The 8,240-nt window shown below is 48.0% G+C and overlaps 1 long non-coding RNA gene across 1 annotated transcript; it reads right to left on the bottom strand.

The window, feature by feature from the left end:
* Positions 1–920: 920 nt before the first annotated feature.
* LOC118499643 lies at positions 921–6,417 on the bottom strand. Its single transcript, XR_004902153.1, has 3 exons — positions 5,829–6,417; positions 4,041–4,115; positions 921–3,553 (listed from the first exon to the last, which is right to left on the bottom strand). It is a non-coding gene; the product is annotated as an uncharacterized LOC118499643 (long non-coding RNA).
* Between the last annotated feature and the right edge of the window lie 1,823 nt (positions 6,418–8,240).

Consider the following 8,240-nt stretch of genomic DNA (forward strand, 5'->3'; position numbering starts at 1 on the left):
AATACTGAATAAACTTTTTTGGCTGCTTTGGAACAGACCTGAAGACAGGGAGATTATTTTGGATTGTCCAGGCCAGCCCAATGTGATCACAAGTGGGAGAAGGAGGCAGACAGGAAGGTGGAGCAATACCACAGGAGAAGGATCCCCCTGGGTGTGGCTGTGAAGACAGAGGGCAGGGTGATGAGCAGAGGAATGAGGGCAGCCTCTAGAGGCTCGAAAATGCAAGGAAACGGATTCTCCTATAGGGGCTCTGGAAAGGAACACAGCCCTGGATGTTAGCCCAGTGAGACTTTAAACCTACAGAACTTCAAGATAGCATATTTATGTGTTTTTTCCACCACCAGGTTTTTGGTCATTTGTCACAGCAGCAGTAGAAAGCTAGTACAACCAGTGAAACTTCACCATGGCCTCATAGAGGCCTGGGGCCTGTAGCTCTAGGAGCTTATCCTAAGAAGAACCGTCAGAATTTCCCATTCTACAGGACATTTTGTTTAACCAAGTAGGATGCTGTACACAAAATGCTCTACCCAGTATCTGGCAGGCAAAACCATCAAAAGCAGGAAAAATCCAGGCCCTACCTACATCTTGTTTCTGAAGGCACAGCCTCAAATGACAGACACACTGCCCCAAGAGTGAGTCATGGAGGGTCAAGGTGAAGAACAGCTGAGGTAGAGTGTAACCCGTGCAGGAGATGGAGAAGGAGAGGGATTAGAGGAAGAGCCGTGCAGAAGGTGCTGGGCTCGGAAACACCAGTCCAAGCCCAGGAGTGAAGACTGAGGTTGCTTACAAGTGTTGCGAAGATCATAGTAGTTGCTTGATAAATGACAGCTATGATATCAATAATATTATCACTACCATTTTTCATTGGTGTTATTCTTCTTTTTTTAACCAAGGCAACCAATTAAGCTAAGGCTAAGACAGAGAGTGACTTGAAGACCAGAAGAATCGGATCACAAAGAAAACCACGAGGAAGTTGCTGGGCACATAACCCTGCCCCCTAGTCTTGGAAGGTGGAGTACTCAGTACTTTCATGTAGGTGCACCTCCCTTCCTAACTCCCGACTCTTGCAGCCAAGGAGAATGAAGCTTAGATGTCCAGTGACTTACTCAAACTTTCAAAACCAATATGTGCTGAAGGTGGAAATTGATCCCAGGCTTGTGTACAGACAGGGAGATGGGATAATTTTCTTTGTACTAGAAACCAAAGTAGCTCCATGGAAAAATCAGCACACTTAGTTCACTCCCTAAATTTGGGTTAAAACCCCAGATCCTCCAATGTGTTATCAGTCAGGGTAAGTAGAAGTGACTACAGTAACAAACAACCCCCAAACATCGGTGGATTAGCACATGAAAATTTGTTCCTTGATTACATCTCAGCCCAGTGTGTGAGGGTGAGGAGGCGACTTTATTCCACACAGTCATTCAGGGATCCAGATTCCTTCTTGCTGTGGCTTGCCCTCCTCTAGGTCCTAGGAGTGTCTCCATTCATCCAGTGGATGAGGGAAAAGGACAAAGATCGCGTGTTTGAGGGGGAAATAATGCAGAAAGATCCTGTGTACCCTTCACCCAGTTTCTCTCCGTGGTAACATCATAAAAAACTCTAGTACAACATCACAACCAATGCCAACATCAGTAGAGTCAAAACAGAAAACAGTCCCAGCACCACAAGCATATCTCATGCTGCCCTTTTATCTGCTTCCCTCCCACCTCTACCTCTCTTAAAATGCTGGCAACCACAAATCTGTTCTCCATCTCTATAATTTTTTCATTTTAATAATATTATGTATATGTGGAATAACACAGCATGTACACTTTTGAGACTGGCTTTTTCATTTGGCAGAATTCCCTGGAGAGTCTTTCAGGTTATTCCATGCATTTAGCAATAGCTTGTTCTTTTTTACTTCTGAATAGTACTCCATGGTATAGATGTACCACAGTTTGTTCAACCATTCACCCATTGAAGGAGACTTCCAGTTTTGGGCTACTGTGACTACAGCTGCTGCAAACATTTTCCTAGAGGTTTTTGTGTGAACATAAGTCTTCGTTTCTTTGGGATAAATGCTGAGGAGTGGAAATGCTGGTGTGGAAGACAGTTGCCTGTTCAGTTTTATATTCCCACCTGAAATGAATGGGTGATCCATTTTCTATAACCCTCGCCATCATTCAGTGTTGCCATTTTTTTTGATGGTGGACCACTGTTTTCCATTTTAGCCAATTTGATAGGTATGTGATGATATCTCATTGTCATTTTAATTTGCATCTCCCTGATGGTTAATGATATCAAACACCTTTTCATATGCCTATTTGCTTCTGTATATCCTCTTCTATGACAGGCATCCTCATGTTTTGGGTTGGTTTTGGTTTTTTGTCCATTTTCTAATTAGATTGTTTCTTTCTGACAATGGAGTTTTAAGAAATCATTATATATAGTCTAGACATAAGGGTATATGTTTTGCAAATATTTTCTCCCAGTCTGTAGCTTGTCTTCTCATCCTCTGAACAGTATCTTTCTCAGAGCAAAGGCTTTTAATTTTGATAAAGTGCAATTATTGTTTTTGTCTTTTATGGATTGTGATTTTATGTCAAGCCTAAGAATTCTTTTGCCTAGCCATGTATCCCAAAGACTTTCCTCAATTTCTTTTCTAAAAATTTTATGTTTTACATTTAGGTTCATTACCCATTTTGAGTTCATTTTTGTATCCTGTGGAGGTTTGGGGGGCCGGTCCTAGCCATGGCACACACCGCTTCAGCTCACATTTCATGGGCCAGAGCCCAGTCACAAGGCTCCGTCTAATTGCCAGGGATGCTGGGGATGTAGTGCAGTGCTGGGTACTGGTGAGCGCTGCAGTCTCTGCCACACTTACTTACATTGTCCAAAAAAACTACTCCCTTCTCTACTACCATGTTCCAGAGCATTTACCAAATGCTTGAGAAGTGACCATGTTTCTGGGCCCAGAACATAAGAAATGTTTGATAAATATTTGTTAAATTAAAGTAAAGGGGGGATTCTTATTTTATCTTCACACCATCCTGCAAGATCAGAATCATGGCCTTTGTTGTACTGTTTAGTGAAGCTGTGTTTTCCTGCCCCTCCTGGGAGGCCTGTTGGTGCGGACGTGGCTTAGGGGGGCCACTAATGAGAGGCCAGGTCTTCCAGAGGACATGCAGGGCTCTTTGGCCCAGCCTGTGGTCTACCTAGTGCCCTGGAGGGGTTGGAGAGACAGAAGTGCAGGCGCAGTGACACCAGGAAGCCAGAAGTTTGGACACCTGTTTTGCAGGGAGCAAGGTTAGAAGGCAAAGGAACTCCAGAGCAGCTCTTGGCTGTGAGTGAGTTTATTATGGGAGGTGACACCATCACCAGATGTGGCAGCTGGCTCTGTCAACCCAGGAAGGGAATGGAGAGGGGAAACTCCTTGGATGTTCAGTGGCTGCTCAGCCAGGAACCTCTGAGCGGGCCCCAGTTCCATCTTTGTGGTTCCTGCTCTGGCCTGGGGAAGCCAGAGTCAACAATCTCCCCAGCATGGTCACAGTCTATGAAGAAACTTTGGGAAACCCTGTGAAAGAGAGAGAACTCATCCTACTGACCAGCTGCACTGCTTGAGGTTAAGAATTTGACCCCTTAAGACATCCTGGAACTGTGGGGCTTCTTCATTCCTAACCAAACCAGAACCTCTGGGCTTCCAACTTTGTGTTAATTCTTAGCAAAATTTTCTTCTCATTTCAAAAAGTGTGAATGTAAGAAGTAAGAAGGCAAACAAGTCTTCTCTTCAGACCTCTCCCTTTGAAGCATGCTAGTGAGAAGCCAATGGAGCCAGCCAACCCATCCCTCCCCTCCACCCCAGTGGCCATGGCTCCACAGTCCCAGCAGCGGGGGAACTTCAAAAAATCTTTGCAAGCTTTGACATGACAGTGAGGTCTTCTGGGTCGTGGCTTTGGGGAGCACATCCTTTAAGAAGGTGCTGCCCCAGGCATGTGACTAGGACTAAGGGGCTGGGGGTTGGGGCAGGACACCCTCTCCCTGTCCTCACCCTGCACACTTACCCAGTCACTACCTGATAAGCACTGTAAATACTTATTCTGAAGCAACTGCCTCATCCTGTCTGGATACATTGGAGCCTACATGTAGAAGTTCAACAAGGAGCCATGGCTGGTGTGGCTTAGTTGGTTGGAATGTCATCTTGAAAAGTGAAAGGTCACAAGTTTGATTCCCAGTCAGGAAACATGCCTAAGTTGCGGGTTTGGTCCCCAGCGGGGGCACATATGACAAGCAACCAATCAATATTTCTCTCTCACACCAATATTTCTCTCCTTTCTCTCCCCACCTTCTTCTCTTTCTGAAATCAATAAGCACGTCCTTGGGTGAGGATTTAAAAAAAAGTTCAAGAAGGAAAAAAGGAAACCTAAGATCTTTCAAACTTCAAACAGGGCCCCATCTGGTCACTCCCTCCAAAGTTTGAAATCAAGGGGCAGATACACAATTTTGTGCCAATGTCTCCTAGAATAAGTGTACTCCTAATGGTCTCTTATTCATGTGGCTCCACATTCCTGCGTCCAGCAGGGACCCCTCTGACAGAAGGAAATGTTCCATGCAGTTAGGACTCCTGACCCCTGGGGCTATGCTCCGACCCATGGATTCAGAAGTTGCCACAAACCTGGTCTCATTTTAGGTGAAATGTGTTTTCTTGCTCCCCACCCCACCCCCTACCACATACACAAAGGTGATTTCAACAATTGCATCAGGTTCCAGAGGTTTCTTCTCCCCTGCTGAGTTTAGGTAGCCCTGGCTTCCTTGTGAGATCACTTCAGGCCGGGGTAGGGGGTTGGGGGACTGTGGGCACACACTGGAGTCATCCATTTTCTCAACAGCTTCTTTCCAACAAAGGATCATGTAAGCTCTGGACCCCCCACCCCACCCCACACCCAGCCTTTGGCAGGGACACTGCCAACAGGCTTTCACTGCCAGTTTTTCAGTGGAGGGGACCAATGTTTTGTCAGCCCAAAATGTTCTTTCGGGGATATTGATTTTAAGCTGGTTATTAAGAAACAAAAGACCCAGAAAGAACTTTTGACCCTCCCTTGCCTAAGGGAATTCGGATGGAAAGGTCTGCTTTGGGAAGGGAAGCAGCATCTTCACCTTAGCCCATCTGAATGAAGTGTGGCAGACAGCAAGGATCCTTGCAGAAACCTGTTCTGCTAGACTCCCCTCTGTGTCCTGATCTTCCTGGGTGGCCTAGCAGGAATTTGTTTGCCACATGTTTGCCTTTTCTACTCTACCTGTGAATTACCCACTTCCCCTTTGAAATCCCAGACCCCTGCTCCCACTTCTCTTTTGTCCAAATGGCATATAAACAAACCTTAACTGCCCAGTGTGTCTTTGAGTCACATTCTTATGGACCCTGCATGTCCATATGAATAATAAACTTTGGAATTTTCTCCTGTTAATCCGTCTCATGTTAATTTGATTATTAGCCCAGCTAGAAGAACTTAGACGCATAAGAGGAAAATTACTTTTTTACACCCCCAACATCAGGGGGAGGGAGAGGAGAGGGGGTGGGATGTGTGTGGGAGAGGGAGAGAGAGAAGTGGGAGGGGCGGCGCAGAGCTCAGAAATGTCTCTGTGTGTGGTCTGAGGCTAGCCCTCATTTCATGAAATTCATGCTTCATTCCTGGCTCGGTCAAACTTTGCGCGTCACTGAATGAGTCCCTTATCCACTTTCCAAAACACCGAAGAGTTTTGAAAGGGCTCTGTGGGTAGACAGTTACTATCAGCAAAAAGCAAACAAGCCAACATACTTAGCCAAGCGCTTTAAAATATTTAAACATAGTCACCTTCAGCTTGTTGTGCACAGTCGTGGCCAGCAAGGAAAGAAGGCAGGAGGCAAAATGCTGCAAATGTTCCTTTCGGTGGCTCTGCTGTCCCTTTGAGGAGTCACCCTAGGCTAGGAGGCGAAGTTTCCTCCTCTCTTGGGGCTGAGCTTCCCCAGCAAGGAGATGGAAATGAGGACCTGTCTGACCTCCAAGAACAGGATACTCCTGGGGGCAGCCTGCTGTGAAATTCACCCACAGCTGTTTTCTAATCAGATGTGGTTTGAGCCTGAGGTAAGGCAGTGCTGCCCACCCTTGGAAAAATAAAAATGTCTGGGCAACCCCTCCTTGTATGAAAAGCACGCTCTCTGACGGCAGCATAATTAAAATGCTGAGCTGGGAAGCTGTGGGTGTCTGAAGCCGGGAGCAGGTACAGCCCAGATGCTTCCAGCGTACATGACCTGGCACCCACTTCTGCTGCTGACAGCCGCAGAATCGCCTTCCCTGTGGCTAGCAGCGACCACAGCCCGCCAGGCTGCCACCCTCCTGTGGCAGGATGGCACCAGACACCCGCCCACGCCCACCAGGCTTCATTCCACCAGCTGGAAGTGGCTTTCTGGTTTATGGAGCAGGACAGAACTGTAAAGTCAGTCATTCTCATTGGCCAGAATAAAGTCAACGCTCCACCTCAGCCCGAGCCAAAGGAGGCTTCTAGAGACCTCCCCCAGGCCCACCCTAACCAGCCAGGCCCTGGGTCCGTGCCACCCAGGGCTCTGAATGGGCTCCCTGTCTGCCAGAGCAAACAAACTCCCCGTGGGCTGGGCCGGAGGTTACCAGGGACCCGGAGGACAGGGGACTTTTTCTCCTTGGATGTTCCGTTAGGGAAAGCCTGCCAAGATGTTTGCCAAGGGATTTGCCAAGGAGTCCAATCTGCTCCAACATTATGGATTCACCGATAAATAGCCCCATTCAAGGAAGACAAGGCCCAAAGGGCTTTTATAATGCAACGGCTTCCCTGCACCCCAGCCAGAGCCGCCTCCCATCCACCCAGGCTGCCACCCAGGTTTCCTCCCTGTGCTGGGCTCACACGGCTTGTCTGCCTAGTTTCTAAGTGTGCTGGGGCACACAGTTCCCTAGCTCTAGCTTTTGTTTTCATATCTGTGAAGTGAGAGTTTTGATATTTGACTTGCAGACTGCTGTGGGGCTTAGATAGAGCCTGGCCTTGGTAACTCCTCAGTGAATGGCTGTGTTGTTATTAGTCACACCTAGAAGCAGTGCAGGAAACTGCTGGATGGCAGTAGGAGGCCTGAGGCCCTGCTACTTGCTGTCAACCTACCTGTGGAGCCCTGGAGACTGGTGGGTGGGCAGTGGGGACAGTGTGTGGATGTCTGACATCTTCCGACTGCATACACCTCTTCCTTCAGTGTCCAGCCCTGGAGAAGCATGCTGTCTGTCCTCACTCTGCCCCTGGGCCCTGGCTTTAGGAATGTCTGAAGTCCCCCACCACCAAGCCCCACATGGCCCCAAGCCCTGGCGCGGCCCCTGGCATTCCAATCTCCAGCAAACACTTGAGCAGGAGCTCCAAGTGCAGCCTAGAGGAGCCCTGCACTGGTTGCATTGGCAGGAGACAGGTGAAGGCAGGGAGAACCACCTTCACTACCAGCCCCTCCCCTCAAACCAGTTGTTTCATGTGTCAGGAGACTGTCCTGTGACTGCCTTCTGAGAAGACCAGAAGAAGGTGGACTGTTGAGGCTGTGGCCCAAGAGAGGATGATTAGATACCATGGAATCCCTTAGACCACTGTGCCATTCAGAAACTTACAGGGCAGGGAGAACAAAAGTGTTCTGCAAAAAGTAGATAATCAGTAAATACCTGCTGACCTTACTGAGTTTATCCTGAAAAAGGAGGACAGAAAAAAAAAAACATTATTTAAAAAGGGGCTGCAAGGAGGGCAAAGCAGGGCTAGGCAGAAAGACTTTCAAACTGGAAATTATCAGAAACAACTCTGATGCACACCACAAGGCCAAGAACTGTGTTGACCTGAACAGATGGGGATTCAGTCCCTGTGACAAGGAAGAAAGACCGGCCATGGTCTGTGCTCAGAGTCAGAGCACAATAAACACCCCTGTGTGTCTTCGTCTTCCACAGGGGTAGGACTAGAACCGTGTCCCAGATCTCCTAAGAGTGCTGTCCCTCACTCTTAGGAGGGACACCCCAAGCCATGTTATCTCCATTTGGGACCCAGGGGCCTGAATACCTTTATTTGTGCTTCTTTAGCATTCAGCTCCTATGCCCTGCCCTGTCCTGTGGTGGTGCCTCATTGCCAGATGGAGCATTTCCAAGAGTCCTTGGGCTCAGCCATTGGCTGGCAGGCTCCTTAAGCCAGACAGACACGTGAGGGCCCTTGGTTACCAAGGACCTGGAGGACAGGGGCCC

The sequence above is a fragment of the Phyllostomus discolor genome, chromosome 3 (genome assembly GCF_004126475.2).
Source record: "Phyllostomus discolor isolate MPI-MPIP mPhyDis1 chromosome 3, mPhyDis1.pri.v3, whole genome shotgun sequence".
Lineage (NCBI taxonomy): Eukaryota > Metazoa > Chordata > Mammalia > Chiroptera > Phyllostomidae > Phyllostomus > Phyllostomus discolor.